Source organism: Ictalurus punctatus, chromosome 26, assembly GCF_001660625.3.
Source record: "Ictalurus punctatus breed USDA103 chromosome 26, Coco_2.0, whole genome shotgun sequence".
Classification (NCBI taxonomy): Eukaryota; Metazoa; Chordata; class Actinopteri; order Siluriformes; family Ictaluridae; genus Ictalurus; species Ictalurus punctatus.
The window spans coordinates 2917894-2935270 of NC_030441.2; the positions used below are offsets into that span (position 1 = coordinate 2917894).

A 17377-nucleotide genomic window follows, 5' to 3' on the forward strand; every position below is an offset into this window, starting at 1 on the left:
ATCCCAGTTAAGTCCTTTTCAGTTCCAGGTTGTAATAGTAAAAAATATGGAAAAGTTCAAAGAGGTGAAATCCGCTGTCCAAAGGCAATCATGGTTTGTTTAGAGGTTTTACTGAAACATGGCAGGGGGACAAAAAGAGCCAAATAAAGAGTTTTATTATAGAACTACAACCAACCTCACACCAAAAACGATGATTGCATCAGCTCTCATCCTGCACGTTCCACATTTGCATTTCCATTCTCCAGCCAATCACAGGCTTTTCAACATCAACATCCAATTACTATTTACAATTGGAAATCCCCCAAAGTTAACACAGTATTCATGTAATCTCAACAGCAAAAACACTTTCTTGGTGAATAAACACCACTTTGAACACATGCAAACATTTGTATAAGCCACTTGAAACTTATCCGAAGTTTACTGTGCTTTTCACGCAGGGTCCTTCCAAATGTGTTATATGGCAAGGAAAATAAATATTAAAAATAAATTGTACAGTTTTGTCAGAAGCGACGTGTTTTGTGACATTATTATTTGCAGTAACGCACACCACATGCATGCTGCTTAACATTCCAGCACTCCCACCCCACCGTAAAATGCCAGTAAACTAGTAAAGCTATCAAGGAAAAGATTGAAAACAACAACACGGAATCTGAAGCAGCCACGCCAGCAGAGACGACAGCTAGAGCAGTGCAGTTTGAGTGTCTTTATTCAGCAAATGTGTGTGTAATGACCTGTCTGATAACTATAATTATAATTATAAAGGCAATTTACAGCAGGTGTAAATGGTCTTTACCTTATAAGTGCCACAGTACACTCGATCAACGCTGCAATAGGTGCCGATGAAGTATCTTGACAAGAGACATGTCACCTTGACCCTCCTGGTTTCCTTCCTAGGCCCTCCTCCTGAAGTTCCCATGCCTTTTCACAAACAATCTTTTTCAAGAATGTACATACTGTAGAAATGAAGGAGGCTAATATAAAACAGGGCAGAATAGTCTGTCTTTTAGCAACAAACAAGTTCTGTAGTATAATGAGCTATGGCCAAATACACACAGTCATGGAAAGACTGAAACATACTTTTGACACTAATCATTAGTCAAATAATTTTAAAAAATCATTGTTAAAATCATCTGCTCTTCATTTGTCTTCTAAGAGAAATTATACTACAAGTAGGGATAAATCAGCTTTGGTTATGACTATTATCGTGGACATAATTATGGTTTTATGGATTAAACACACACACACACACACACACACACACACACACACACACACACACACACACACACACATGAAAACACAGTTCTAATGGAGCCACAGTATTATACAGTGTGACGTGAATGCCAAGGAATTATGAAAATGAGACAGTTGTTTAACTCTGTGCTTGCCAGGATTGTTTGCATAAAACAACACAAGAAGGTAACAAGAGCAAAAAGGTCACTAAAGCTGAAACACTGTCTGTAGTCTACTTACAGAGCTGTGCTCATTCACACTTTACATTTGTTTTACAATGTTATGACTTACAGTTAAAAATGTAGTTTGATACAACCTGCAAAACTTATTATGAACTCTATTCAGAGCTGAAATACGCCAATCAGCCATAATATTACAACCACCGACAGGTGAAGAGAATAGCATTGATTATCTCAGTACCTGTGAAGGGGTGGGATATATTAAGTGAACCGTCAGTTCTCAAAGTATTGGACGCAGAAAAAATGGGCAAGTGTAGGAATCTGAGCAACTTTGGCAAGGGCCAACTTGTGATGACTAGACGACTGGGTCAGAGTATCTCCAAAACAGCAGGTCTTGTGGGGTGTTCCCGGAACACAGTGGTTAGTACCTACCAGAAGTGGTCCAAGGGAAGGACAACCAGTGAACCTGTAACAGGATCATGGGTGCCCAATGCTCTCTGATGTGAGTGAGGATGTGCGGCTAGCCCGTCTGTTCCGATCACACAGAAGAGCTACTATAGCACAAATTGCTGAAAAGGTTCATGCTGGCTCTGATAAAAAGGTGTCAGAACACATAGTTGCCTTGCAGATTGTATGTGTATGAGGTTGTATAGCTGCAGACCAGGGAATAGATGGCACCAGGATGCACTATGGGAATAAGGCAAGCCTGATGTGGAGACAGTCTGGTGCTCTGGGCAAAGTTCTTGCAGACCAAGTACACATCTTCATGGCAACAGTTCATTCCCTAATAGCAGTGACCTCTTTCAGCAGGATAATGTGTCCTGAGACAATGCAAAAATAGTTCAGGAATGGTTTGAGAAACATGACAAAGAGTTCAAGGTGTTGACTTGGCCTCCAAATTCCCCAGATTTCAATCCGATTGAGCATCTGTGGAATGTTCTGGACAAACCAGTCTGATCCATGGAGGCCATACCTCGCAACTTCCAGGACTTAAAGGATCTGTTGCTAACGTCTTGGTGCCAAATACCACAGCACACCTTCAGAGGTCTTGTGGAGTCCATGCCTTGACAGAACAGAAACAGAGCTGTTCTGGTCGCACATAAAGTCACAGAGGAGCACCTGTAAAATAGGAAATTACCCCAGGAATACATGTACATTTAATTCCGCTCGGACAGGGCTAAAGACAGAGTTAACTACAATGAAAGCAAATAATAGAAGAAAAAAAACAAAACAAACAGATTAAGCAGAACAAGATCTAAACCAGAATAGTGTGCACACAAAATATCAAGAGTTTGGTTCTTCACAATGATTGTGTGCAAGTCTAGGTTATTTGTGTGCGTGTGGGTGTGTGTTTGTGTGTGTGTATGCTAGTTTGACTTCACGCTACACATAAACAAAACAAAACAAAAAACATTTGTTAGTGCACTGTTACAGTCAGAAGTGATACGTTTTCTGACATGCGAAAGTCTTCAGAACAGAGGAGTTCACACTTTGAGTTTTTTTTTTTTGTATATGTTTTTTTTCCCTTTTGGCTTAATAACTTTAAGAAGGATAAAAACGAGAGTCTGTCGGGGTAAAGACTGTTTATAGCAGCTGTAACATAGGTGATAACTTGTTTTGTGAACTTTCCGCAAGACTAAACATCATTATAAATAGAAAAAAGTGCAATGTGTTGTGCATTAATGAGGTAAAATTGTAATTGTTGTCAAGTTGCTGTGGTAAAAGAAAAATAAAACGTGTCGTTATGGGAAAATAATCACCTTCGAGATGATTAGCAGATAACTTATTTGTGGTCATAGTGTTTTAGTATTAAAATGATCAACATGAAGTCTCTCTCTCTCTCGCTCTCTCTCTCTCTCTCTCTCTCTCTCTCATTGTAATTGTAATAACACTCCCCTCGAGCCGGTACGCGCGCATTCTTTCCGACCAATCAGATAATGGTGTGGGCGTGGTTATGTAAATTAGAAGGCGCTTCCTTGCCAAGGTGCTCTGAGGTAAAGGTAAGTGCAGATTTAGCAGCGCCGCTAACAGCAAAAAAAATAAAAAATAAAAACGCACACAGAGTTAGAATCTGAGGACATGACGAAGAGAAATAAACTCATATTTATTCCCAGGACAGAGTTACAGCTCGGATTTATTCTCCACACGTGAATCTGTGGATGATTTTGATGATTCCTGGCGGTTGCTCTCATCCGTACGGGTCGCGCGCGCAGGCAGGTAAGCGCTTCACTTCCAACTCAATGCGAATTTACTTTCACAGGTATGTCATACTTGTAGTAAAGGTGTAAATATTCACTTATAGACATGAGTGTGTGTACGAGGGTGTAGTTTAATCCGTGCGTAACGGATATTTTTTATTTCGTTTCCGTCCACCTCAGATACGCGCGCGCACAGACAGACTAGCACTTTACCCAATTCTCTCTCTCTCTCTCTCTCTCTCTCTCTCTCTCTCTCTCTCTCCGTTCATCTCTCTTTATCTCTCTCTCTTTCTCTCTCTCTCACTGTCTTTCTCTCTTTATCTCTCTCTCTCTCTCTCTCTCTCTCTCTCTCTCTCTCTCTCTGTCTATCTCTCTTTATCACTCTCTATCTGTGTGTGTGTGTGTGTATCACTCTCTTTTTTGTCTCTTCCCCCCTCTCTCTCTCTTTCATTCTGGAAGAAGTTAATGAAGTTCATAGATGTATTTTTAGCTGTTGAATTTTCACTCTAGAACATTCTTGGGAATTGCGAGTGTGTTGTCCATTATTCTACCCTCAAGGGGCTTTGAAATTTTTTCTAGAGCCATTGCTTCACGTCACCCTTTTTGACATTTTATAGACATCTTTTAACTAATCCTGCTCAGTTTCGCAGCTATTTTTATTTGCACCTGCGTACAGTATTTTCTAGGGATCGTATTTTTTTCTATTTCTTAGTTACTTTTGGCAAGTGAACAAACAACCGAGATCTGCGAGCTTCATAACTTACCTCCTGTTCCAGTTTGCATGAGCGTAAAAACCACCCACTGTCACCTGCACAAGCATAAAAACCATGCACTCACACCTGCTTGAGTCTCAAAACCACCCACTCACACCTGCACGAGCGTAAAAACCACCCACTCACACCTGCATGAGAATAAAAACACCCACTCACCTGCATGAGAGTTAAAAACCACCAACTCACCTGCATGAGAATAAAAACCACCCACTCACACTCACATGAAAATAAAAACCACCCACTCACCTGCACGAGAGTTAAAACCACCCACTCACCTGCACGAGAGTTAAAACCACCCACTCACCTGCATGAGAGTAAAACTCACCCACTCACCTTCACGAGAGTAAAAACCACCCACTCACACTTGCATGAAAATAAAAACCACCCACTCACCTGCATGAGAGTTAAAACCACCCACTCACACCTGCACGAGAGTAAAAACTACCCACTCACACCTGCATGAGAGTAAAAACCACCCACTCACACCTGCATGAGAGTAAAAACCACCCACTTACACCTGCGCGAGAGTAAAAATCCTCTTTGACAGCCACTCTGACATCATGCTGGACTAGTTGCTGCTGCCTTTTTCCTTTCTCATTCCAGAGAGTTGCAAAAGTTCCTAGCCCAGCTCTTTGAAAAGCTCTCCCCTTTCCTACCAGTCTTCACTAGCACTCCTGCATTTCCCGGGACACGTTCCTTGCATGCAAAACCTTGAACTCCTCCTCTGTGAACTTAAAGGGAAGCCTTAGTTTGCAGGTGTTTCCAAAGACAGTGTTGTGACTCAAACTTACTTGGCAGAATGAGCCATCTCCTCAGGGATCAGCCTTATCTCCTCTCTGGCTGTATTGTGGTAGAAAACCTCCATAGGGGTAGTCACCACCTGATTCTCAGCAGTATCCTACAGTATATAACACAAATATATAGACAATGGTTAATTAAAACAGTAAAGAGAGTAATTTCTATTGATGGATTTTTTGCTCTGAATGTGTTGGAAATTTCAGCTTCTTTTTGGTTGTAATCCACTCTAACCCCAGTCAATTAACTTTGATCTGTTTTAACCGATGCCTGTTGGGGTGTGTTTGTGTGTGTGTGTGTGTGTGTGTGTGTGTGTGTGTGTGTTTCAAGCTATGTGTGTCGGTGTGTCTCATTCTGCTCTGACCATTACAGCAGAAATCTTCTACATCTAATCAAACTGGACAGCCTGCTGTGAGGTTTCATTCATCAGCTCAAGAGCAGACAGGTTTGATAAATGACCCGGACTCTGGCCTGTTCTCTCATTCTCATTGTCCTTCTCTGTCTCACACACACAAACACACACACACACACACACACACACACACACACACACACGCACACGCTATACAAACTGACAGGATGAAATGTCTTTCTTCTACTAATGCAACAGTTTCTCAGTTTGTTTAAATAAGAAACTCTCAGTCTTAAATGAAGAACAGTGCTTGCAGGATAGTAGTACAAGTTTCAAAGTTGTACTTCGATCCTTTTAGCGACTCCATGTTTCAGTCAACACCAACAAACACCACAGTTAGAAACTTGTTAGAAACGATCTTTCAGTCACATAATTGGAGATCGTATAGAGAGAGTTAGAGACCTTTGCTTTTCCCACTATCATGAAGAAAACATACAAAATGGCCAAATAAATGAACTATGAGGCCATTTTAGGTTTCTGCTTTACTGTTTGTCATGTATAAGAGACCATAAGAGACCATATAAGAGTAATACAACACATCAAGATGTGTTGTTATTGGACAGTATTCACATTCGGGTTGGTAAGAGTAACTCCGCTTCGTCACACCACTCAATCGCTGGTTATTTTTCTCCGTCATCATGGCACAAGCGTTCCTTAAGAAACACACCCTTGAGCAGCATTTGAATCAACAGCGAAAGCAGTACTAAAAAGTTGTTTCCAATCAATTACCGCAGGGGCAGTTGTGCTTTCATAGACCTTTGACCATGAGCCATGGCACTGCTGGGAATTTAAACTTCTGAGCTGCAGAATATTGATATTCATATTTTAGAGCTGGAATGAGCCCAGACACCTTACAGACCCTGATTTATTCAGTCACCTTGTACCTCAGTTTAACAGAACTACATTTACATTCACATCAAGTTGACGTCAAGGCCATTCAGCTTCGGAGAGTCTGATTATACTTGTATTGAATTATATTCTCTATTTTGAGGTGTGAGACAGCAGCGCCAAGGGAATGAGATGAGGAAAAAGGGTCTGTGCTTAATAGGGCAGCCTGGTATTGATTGGCCAAAGGCGAGAGATCTTGAAAGTGGGAGGCAATTAACTGCTCCAGTTATTGTATTGAAACACCACCGAATCAATATTGCGGTATACTGTAATAAGGAAATCTGACATTGTGATATTGGTAACATTTCCTGATGTAGCACATCAACACTATTTCCGTGAGAATTTCATCAGTGCCTTATATCTTATATCTCGTGACATCACCTTCATAACTGGCCATAAAGTAATGTGACAAGACAAATGTTATGCGCTGTGTACTATTGTACAACAATGAAAAGCCATGAACACTGTGGCTATGTGTGTTTCATTACCTTGGCCACGGTTGCAGAAATAGCATCTGTTTCCTTGAATTTAAAGGAACATAAAACTCCCAGGGAAAAAGCGGAGGTGACGGCGCGTGACCTCGGCTTGGCAGTTTTTCCGCAAGAGTTGAAGGTTTTGCGTTTTTCAGCAACAGATCCCTTTAGATGTTTAGATGATGTACGCTCCTTCTTTAACCGTTCCTCTTTCTATTCAATTGGACAAATGGTCCAATATCAATCTACAATATATCCTCATTTGTCATTAATTTGTTCTTTATTTTATCACATTCCTTCCATATATTATGTTTTATGTTTTCGATACCTTCACTTTCACACTTTCATGCCCTTCATCTCATATTTTCCCGTCTTCTTGCTCTGAGATCATCACTCCCTGAAGTAGAAGAGGGGGTAAATATTAATGGCGTGTCAAAGAGCAAGATCATTGGGAGTCACACTTACTTCTACTCATTGTGCGTGTGTGGAGAATAGGTTCCCTGTATTTATTTATTTTATATGAAAACGATGCTGGAGGACTTTTGATTAGAATAGTTGCTCCATGGTTGGATTTTTCAAATCTGGAAGTGTACCTGCTTCTTGCATATTATAGTTTGAATCCGAGATCGTCACGCTGCTGTCAACCTGCAGGCCAACTCTGATGGAGACGTAATTACCATCTTTCATCAACCATCTGCTGGTGTATCTCTCTCATTTAGTTAATTAGGAGAACAAGCCCTCAGGTTAAACTGGCACACACTTCATCCAGGAATCTAGAAGCAGTGAAGAGAACAGTGAGCTTAACCAGAGGGAAGAAAGTGCAGGATGGTCTGCTGGAGTGATTATTAGAAGGCTGCTTGTGTTAGACGTTATTGAGATAAGGCCATGAGGCCAGAAAGTACTCAAATCTTTGTATTTTAAAATCAAATCAAATTAATTAGTCTATTCTCGCATCAGGAACCTAAGCATAGAGACAAATGCCAATATTGCACTTTACTTGATACATAATGATACATTAAGACACACCGAAGTCCTTGATTTTTATCATACCATTAGTCTGTATTGCCTAAAGTGAATTCTTCACTATCCACAATAATGTCTGGAGACTACATGTTGAGTATAACGTTCCGCAACATATTAAATTGTGAGCTCATGGTATACAATTCACGGTCATGACTTTGGTATCTTGTGGACACAACATAATAATTCATGTTTGCATGATACTCAGTATGGGACCTCAATATTTACAAAATAACCACCATATCACTACAGAGGCTCCTGGGTCTGAATTATATTTTGGCCTAATAGAGGATTGTTAAAATAAGCACCTTTAGTCCTGTTTCCTTTGTAAAACAATGTTTAATTTAGTCATGGTTAATCATTTTTTCCCAATGCTCTAGAAGTGGTTTAGAAAATGATTTAGGAGAAAAACTGCATCAGTAAATTAAATTTTGTTGTAAAGCACGAACGCTTCTATAATCTCAACTGTACTTTTTTAATAATCAGTTAATTAGCAGGAGGATGCAAGTCTGCCTTCTCTAATTAAGCAGTTACAACAAAGTAGTCTAAACGGACGTTATTCTCTGTAAAATTACTGATTGGAAACGAAAGCACATCCTGTCACCTGCTCGAGGCATGGAGACTGTTTCAGATATGTTACTTGGATAAAGGAAGGAATGAGACCCTGATAGATTATACTATACTGGAGGATAAATGATGTAATACATAGATCATTACTAGAGATCAGACAAAATCTTGCAGAATTGTTTTTTAAGAATCTTGTCATAGCATCTAGGCCAGCATTTCTCATCTTTACCCTTAGCAGAACTGTGCAGTGTCACACGTTAGCGATGTTTTCTGCTCTAATGCATCCAATTCGTGTCATTCTCTAATGATGGAGCTCTTGGATTTGGTTAAATGAGGTGTGGTATGAAAGGAATGAATATGAAATGCAGCCCAAAGTTGAAAGTGGATACCCATCACTAGGCATTGAATAGAACATCTGATTGGTCAGATATGGCTACTACATTTGTTCTGCACTGTTTGAGATCTTTTAGAACACACCGTATAACACACACAGCTTGACCATCCCTATTTTCTTCCTGGCCTTAATCCTCACAGCGTTTCCTACCCAGTCAATTAACTCCAATCTGCTTGGAAAATAAATCAGTGTGATGTTCTTACATTCGGTTCAGCAGTGTTTTGTCTCACTCTGTGCTGTCCAGTACGGCATAAATCCTCAACATCTAATGAATGTACATGACTCAACGTGATTTGTCAGTCCAAGAACAGCCAGGTTTGATAAATGACCCAGACTCTGTTCTGTCCTCTCCTTTCTCACTCTGTGCTTTCAGGCTCCATTGTTTGGTCCACCATCAAAAGATTTACACTTACCTTGCAGTTTATACCTATATTAATGATCATGATAATTGGTCACATATACATTACAGCACAGTGAAATTCTTTTCTTTGTATATCCCAGCATGTCAGGGAGTTGGGGTCAGAGTGCAGGGTCAGCCATGATACAGCACCCCTGGAGCAGAGAGGGTTAAGGGCCTTGCTCAATGGCCCAACAGTGGCAGCTTGGCAGTGCTGGGGCTTGAACCCCTGGCCTTCAGATCAATAACCCAGAGCCTTAACTGCCAAGCCACCACTGCCCCATTAACAAAGGATTAACCTTGGTTAATTCATTTTGTTGATGATTTGTACACGAAGCCTTCGTGATGCGTTCCAAATAGTGTCATGTACTCTGCGTTTGCATCTACACCAAGCTGACATCAGGATGCTAGACAGTGACGTCCACCTCTGGGTCTGATTATGAGTGTGTTGCTTTCATTTACACCTAATTAACAAGGTTGAGGTTTCCTGTTCTGTCCTATTTCAATGCTTTGTGCATTTTTAGGTCTGGGGTTAAAACAAGAGCAAGAGCGTTTAGCTTCTCCATGAATCCAGAACCTTAAACAAATCCTGTTATTACCGTCTATATAATTCAAAACCATTAAGGGCATCTTTGCGAGAGTCTTTCATGTTGAACCAGAGAGTAGGTAAAAGGCAATGTAAAAAAAAAATAAAAAAAAAAGTAATATTCCATTCAGTGGTTCCTAAATTGTTACAGCGATCAGAATGAAGATGGAAGCTCTAATGGTCCAGCGTTAACTAGCCTCCTTTTCTGTTCTGGGTTTTTTTGTTTTGTTGTGACCCACAGGTAATTAGGGCAGTTCGGCTCACATACCGATCCAACAACAAGCAGCAAAGTCTTGTTTGCGGTGAGTGACAGCATCTCCCGGGGAACAAGGTACTTAATTGGACATCCTGGTATTGATTGGGTGAAGGAAAGGGATCTTGAAAGTGAGAGCCAATTACCCGTGCCTGCCATTGTGTCCTATTAACATGCGGTCTAAAGAGCTGTTCAGTTTAGCGTTCTCAAATTCCAAAGCTGTTCTTAATGCACCCTCGTTATCATGTCTTCGCATTACTTTATTAACTGAAGATGGTTATATTAGAGAACTGTAAACTTGCAGAACTTACCCAGAATCAGGGCCAAGCAGGGTTAAGTCTCCCTGTCTTTCAACGATAAATATAATCAGTATAAAGTTTTGTTTTTTGGCATCCATATCAGATAATCTGTGGCCAACAAATGTCTTAAAGTGGATTATTTTGAATTTAACAGTTAAGACAGATTCAGATTCAGCAGTTAGTTTAAATCAGTATGCTCGGGCTGATTTCTTTCTAGTCTAGACTCTAGATTTATGCAGGGGTAGTTGTGACTCTAAGTGATACTCCTCATAGATTTGATTTCCGTTTGGACTGATATTTTTCCGACATATCCGTAACACTCCATCAGCAGTGACTGTGAAATTTTACTTTGGTTTGGGAAAAGTTTACTTTGTTGGCGGAGAAGCTGAACGTAGACAAGATTAAGCACATTTTGTCCATTCAAAATACATATGACGCAGTAGGACAGATAACAAAACTCTTACGTTTAGTGTGTTTTTAATTACAGGGTAATATTGTTTTTTGTTTTTTTTTGTACTTTCTGTTTAACATTTGAGCGAAACTCGAAATCGTGAATGCAGCTGCCGATCTTCCTTTAAGTGTGTTTGCGTGATCGTTGCCCCATATTATTCTTATTGTGCCATCTGATGTAACGTGTTGCACAACTGTAAGTTTAATTGTCAAGCTATTGATAAACATTAGATTTTAGCTCCCCCCCCGCCCCATATAATACCATGACCAAGCCATCAATGCAATCTGATGCATGCCATTTTCAAAATAGTGACAAAAACAGTTATTTCATCCTGCTAGCTATAGCCAGTTAGTTCATTCAGTTAGTTCAAATGAATGCTTGTGAATTGTGAGTGGTCATGTGGTCTAAACATTAATATAACATTTAAAATTGGTTTAAAATAACTAACACTGTAGGATAAGAATAGTATAGGATAGTATAGGAATATCTGACAGTTTTGACCTTGTGGGTACGTGGCTGGTACGTGACTGGTCCCCAAGAGAAAAACATATTTTTTTTAAGGAAAACAAACAAAAAAAGAAAAAGAGATGAAGGGACTCCTTTTGATTACGGAGGATAAAGCTAGGGTTTGATTTAGGAGCTGGCATTAATTAATAATTATGCCAGTGGAAGGTCCTCACAAGGATTGTAAGGCAAACGTGTGTGTGTGGTGTGTAGATTTATGAGTGTAATATCGGAGGCTCAGTGGTTTCATTGCGACACAATGACGTTATCTTTCTGTCATCCTTTTGTGCTTTTGTGTTTCATCTTCCATAGTCCTTTGTGTTTTCTCACACAAACACTGAATTTGATTAGATCTGCAGAATGTAATTCTCCGAACATGACCACAGGGTTCTGTGTTCGTCGTGTATCTGCTCCCAATCTCCATTATCATATTTACTTAGACATACTCGTCTCCTTCCCATGTCTCTCACATCTCTCTCTAGTCTCTCTCACTTAGTGATCGTTCTGTGTTAAACAGCCCCATACGGGCTGTGTAATAAACACAGGCTTCATTATTAAGCATCCTCACGCTCTCTGTGTCTCCGTCAGCTGTCCTCCCCACGTGTTATTTAAAGAAACTCAGAGCTTCTCATCACGCACGCCTTCAAGTTCTTTCTCTCTGTTCTGCCCTCTCACCTTTTCTCTTATTTACACAAAAGGAGAAGAAAGTAATTTTCTTTGATTGAATGATGGGAAATCTCAGCCTGTCCCTGTCCCTGTAATGGTGTGAAAATTACATCGTTAAGTGTTTCTATGGTAAGATCCTGAACAAAGGAGAAGATGGATGTGGCACCTGTTTGAGATGCCTGAGAGAAAAAAAAACAATTATACTCTAACCATCATTACCATCTCCTGTGCTCGTGTGGTCTCGCAGGTAAGCATCACATATTATGTAGATTTCATACAGTGAACCTAAGCAGTGGACATTACAATGCATTAAATGTCAGAATAAACAGATTAAAAGTATGATGTATGGTTCTTTAATCAATAGAAATTGTTGGCAAATTGCTGTGCTAGAAGGGAAATTAATCACTCTGGGTGTGCTGTTATTGGAAAACAATCACCTTCTGGGTGCTAACAGTGACACCGCTATTTCACAGCACTCCGAGGTTGATTGTTTTCATTTAACAGCACCGTGCAAATCCATGAAAGTTCTTTGTGATTGCAGTTATACTGTCTGCTCATTAGCATGCTTTTCTTTTCGTTTCCAGACAAATAATGGGCCAAAATTCCAACACCCCCCCACCCCCCATATGAAACCCATCTGTGGAGATTTGAGCCTTTGTGGAGGTTTTTTCCCCCTTCTTCTTAATTAAAGAATCAGCAGAACTTATTTGTTTGGACAGAAATATTAAACCCCAGATGTCTGGCTGTGGGTAAATGTTATTAGGACAGGACACGCAAAATATTTTAGCACTGTTTTATGAGAATATCCAAACACAGACGTACACACCATCTTGTTTATGAATTTTTATAACCTCAGAGCATTTATCTTCAGCAGAACTCGTTGACCGTGAGCAAAATTACAAAAGCAAGAAAGTTAATTTTAAAATGTTATTTTATCTCTCTATCTATCTCTCTATCTATCTATCTATCTATCTATCTATCTATCTATCTATCTATCTCACCTCATATAAAAAAAATAATTTTAATACTCTGTGAGCACCAAAGTAAATATGGAATGAGATAACAACGAAAATCTCTAGGTGATAATTGTGTTAAGAGGATCACTCTTGCTATTGGCCATCACGTTTTGCTGTTGGTTGTTGTTGTTGTTGTTGTTCACAAATAAAGCAATAATTTAGCTGTTCACAGTGCTGTGTAAAATCAATTACTGTTTTAAACTCTTGTAGGCGTAATATGTTAGCGGTGTATGATGTGAGAATTTCAGTACGTGATATCGTTACACCTATACACGGTGGCTAAAGTCATCAATCGCTAATGTAAATTTAGCATCGTGAAATGAAACATTCGAAACAATTTGCTCCAAAACACCCGGCTTGCGTTGTAACAAACGAATATATTGCAAATACTGATGGGGCAATGTTCTTGTTTGCACTCAATTTGAGTCATTTATGCCACTAACAAGAGAGCAGCAGCAGTGGGGCTTTCTAATGAATGAGACATTGAGTTAATTAACTTCATTCTCAACATCATTTATTTCATTAGTTTGCTGATTTGTGTGTGTGTGTGTGCGTGTTTCAGGAAACCCCCAGCTCGTTGCACGTTTTTAGGTTGGAAGTATTCGAGGTGTCTGATTCTCAGTTCAGCAATAATAGACCAATAACAAATCTGTTATGAGAATAAAATGAGTGCCTAAGAACAATTGTTTGATATTTTATTTGATATTCTAGGACAGTTCAAAATCCTTTCCCATAGAGCAGTGGTTCTGGAGATCTACCTTCCTGAAGACTTTAGCGCCAACCATAATGGTGCCCACCGGACCTTCTTGATCAACTATGTCAGATTTTGGTTGGAGATGAAACCTCCAGGAAGGTAGATTTCAAGACAGGTCGCTGACCACCTAGACCACAGAGTGTGTAAGGAATAAAACAAGTGTCATGCTTGTATCATGGTGTGATAAAGCAGAGTTACTGTTACCACCTGGAAGTTCATTATGTTCTTAGAAGGACATGTCCCGAAGTGTTTTCTTCTGCTTATACCACACTTTATAGACCTACCAGAGTTTAACATTTATGTGGTATAATGGCTGTCACTTCTTCTCACTCAATTTTCACTTAATTTTCCTCTCCTAGACCAGAAACACACCAGCTCTATTTATTTGCTTATAATTCAAGAAACAAAGGGCCACAGGCTACTCTGCTACAATTTTGGCTCAATTGGAGTGCTTTTTTTTTATTAATTTTTTAATTTTTTAATTTACTCATTTAAAGGACTTGCCATGTGGATGATCCTCTCACCAGTCAGCCGTCCTCCATTAGCTGCTAGCATGAAGGCACAGGTGTAATGCCGTCGAGTGCTGTCAAGTGTCTCTGAGAGCAGTAGTACTCCACACACTAGTGCTGCCTAAATGCTGAGCTGATGGAGACTTTTTTTTGGGAAGGTAAAACTGTTTATTACTTTTTGTGTCCGAACCTACAGCAAAGGCAAACAAAAATCTTATCACCAGAGTTCGACCAAATCTTTATTCGAAAAGCTTAAAAACCATCCTTATACAGTGAGAGCTAAAAACGGAATTGTATCCGATGTAAGTTTTAGCTCAGTGCCATAATAAAAGCTCTACACCAGATGTGCAAATTATGTGTACTCATTAGGAAATCTCTGGGCTACGACACCAACAGGAGCCATTGGAGCCAACAACATGATATCATAGTAAAAACTGAACTGTTATGCCTGGAATCATACAAGCATCAAAGGACATCATTTAAATAAATGTTAGCTCACTGAACAGAACTGGTGCGCAGGGTTATTTTGAGTGAATTGCGCACTGCTTCATCTCAGAGTTTGTGTGCTGACGCAGAGGACATTTCTCAGACTCCGTCTATTGTACTTATTCTGACTTTAATTGCAGCTCTGTTCAGGGAAATGACCTGAGGGGATTTTGATTTGTCTAAAGTAGTCATCTCTATGCAGAGTCACAGTAAAGGGTGTAGCGTCAGACCCACAGGGTTTAGCATTCATTCTAGCTTAAAGGTCACGTTGTGAACGTGAGTACACAGATATCACCTAGTGTTACATCACCTCTTGTAGCAGGACACCTTTTATTATGTCTCCGCCACTAGATGGTGGAAGTATTATGTTATGTCGTCTGAGCATCCGTTCGAGATTCTCTTTATAGCTCGAGAATGAGCGGTTGAACTTTTTTGAAGTGGTTTGAAGTTGCATTTGAAGGTAATTTTGTTCAGCATTCACGTAGTGTTTTGCTATCGAATTCATTTTCCATGAGTTAGTTTACTAAATGACAATACAGCGTATTTTCCAAGGCGTCCATTAGCACTGCCTTTGGAGATTACTGTCGGTTTGGCAGAGGACAGGTAGCGAGACGTGATGGAGAACCTGATTAGAATTTTGGCAGAGGATTTTCATACAGATGGGAGCACACGTTAGGCCCGTACACACAGCCTCTTTTGCTCTCTCTCCCTCTCTCTTTTTTTATTTCTCTTTTTTTCCCTCCTCATTGTGCTCATTACACTGGGCAGTTTCCTGAAGAAAAACAGATGAATGCGTATAAAGCTGTGTTGTGGTTATTTATCACTAAGCAGGGGTCCTTTAGGCTCCCAGTCCCCACATCCTCTAATTATATCGCTAACCATTTAAACTACAAAACCAGTAAATTCCACTGTACGTGTGTGGTCGGGTGATTGGGTGTGGGTGGGCACTGTTTCCAGGTGATGCTTTGGGACTAATCTTCTCTTTTTCTCCTGCCTGTATTGTGTGCAGTGAGCAGCGTCTGGGAGAGATAAGAGTATGTGAATGATCCTCCACTCCTCCTTATTCAGCCATCCATTTGTGTGTGTGTGTGTGTGTGTGTGTGTGTGTGTGTGTGGGCTTGTTTTTATGTCGTGTTTTGGACCAAATATCCTCAAGGACAGGGATATCTTCTTAGTTTTGTTTTTTCACAGTTTTGACCTTGTGGGGACAATTCGCTGGTTCATGTGAGGAAAACTGCTTTGTGGCGTTTATTTAAATAAATAAATAAATGAATAAAAGATCCAAAAGGTTTCCTTTTGGTTACTTCAGGTTAGGATTATATTTATATTTAAGAAGATAGTACTGCTATTCTTGACTTTTTTTTTCCCCACCAAGGTGACATTTTCGCGCTTTCACCTCTGTGAACCGGTTCAATTCTGACATTTTTTTTTTTTTTTACAAATTCAGAGAGCAAGCATAATAGCATTTATTTATGCAAAGGTTTGCTATGTAGCTTTTGTTTATTTTTGTATTTTTAAACAACTTTGCAGTGACTTACTTGACCCCCAGTACCAGATCTGCTGAATGCATATTGCAGGGAAAGCTGTGGGAAAGCTTACTGTTCTAGGAAAGTAATCCGTGACATCATGGCTACTGTTATCACAAAAAGAGTTGATTATTTCTTTTCAACTTGACCTAAAGTGTTTTATTCCTCTTATATTCACAGATTAGTTAGAACTAGTTTGTTAATATATAAACCCGGGATTTGCATCTGCACTACCGTCAGAGCCGCTGTTATAGAAAATGAATCTCAGCAATCGAGGAATCAACAGTGCTGCGATACTGATGTGGTACGGATGTACATTTTTTTGCCTGGTGGGAACCATGAAGCATTTATTTGTCAAGCCACACATGATATTATGGAGATGCCAGTGGTCTTGACCCTTTCTGCTCTCCGGACCTGCCTGATCCATCCTGGAGCCCTCATCAACTGGAGGCTACAGCCTGGAGATTGCTTAGGATGGTACCTCTTTTTTTTACACTCAGGTCTCTTTTAGTGAGCAGTGGACTAGTTCAACAAACAGACTTCATGTTAAAGCCATAATGAACTTTCCATTACTTTAACACTATCCTTTGTTACCCAGATGAAGACGGGTTGCCTGAGTCTGGTTCCTTTCAATGTTTCTTCCTCATATCATCTTAGGGAGATTTTCCTCACCACCATCGCCACCGGCTCGCTCAATAGAGATAAATTCACACACTTAAAATCTCCATCCTGTGTTTAGGTTTCTGTAAAGCTGCTTTGAGACAATGTCCATCGTTAAATGTGCTATACAAATCAAATTAAATTGAATTGAATGATTTCTAAATGGTTTCGCTTAAATTAGATTTGAGTGGACATTATTTATAAGTCTCTCATTAAGATCTTGTCCGATACCAGTCAGAACCACAATTTGGACCCTGCTCTGGCTGATTTCCTCTCGCCTTTGCCCAGGAAGAAGTCACACCGCCACCATCATTCAGTGGAAGCTTCTTAGTTTAATG

The 17377-nt window shown here is 39.9% G+C and overlaps 1 long non-coding RNA gene across 1 annotated transcript; it reads left to right on the plus strand.

Annotated features, from left to right (window-relative positions):
* The first annotated feature begins 3364 nt into the window (after positions 1 to 3364).
* LOC128629232 (uncharacterized) lies at positions 3365 to 17376 on the plus strand. Its single transcript, XR_008393574.1, has 3 exons — positions 3365 to 3629; positions 5551 to 5623; positions 14356 to 17376. It is a non-coding gene; the product is annotated as an uncharacterized LOC128629232 (long non-coding RNA).
* The last annotated feature ends 1 nt before the right edge of the window (position 17377 follows it).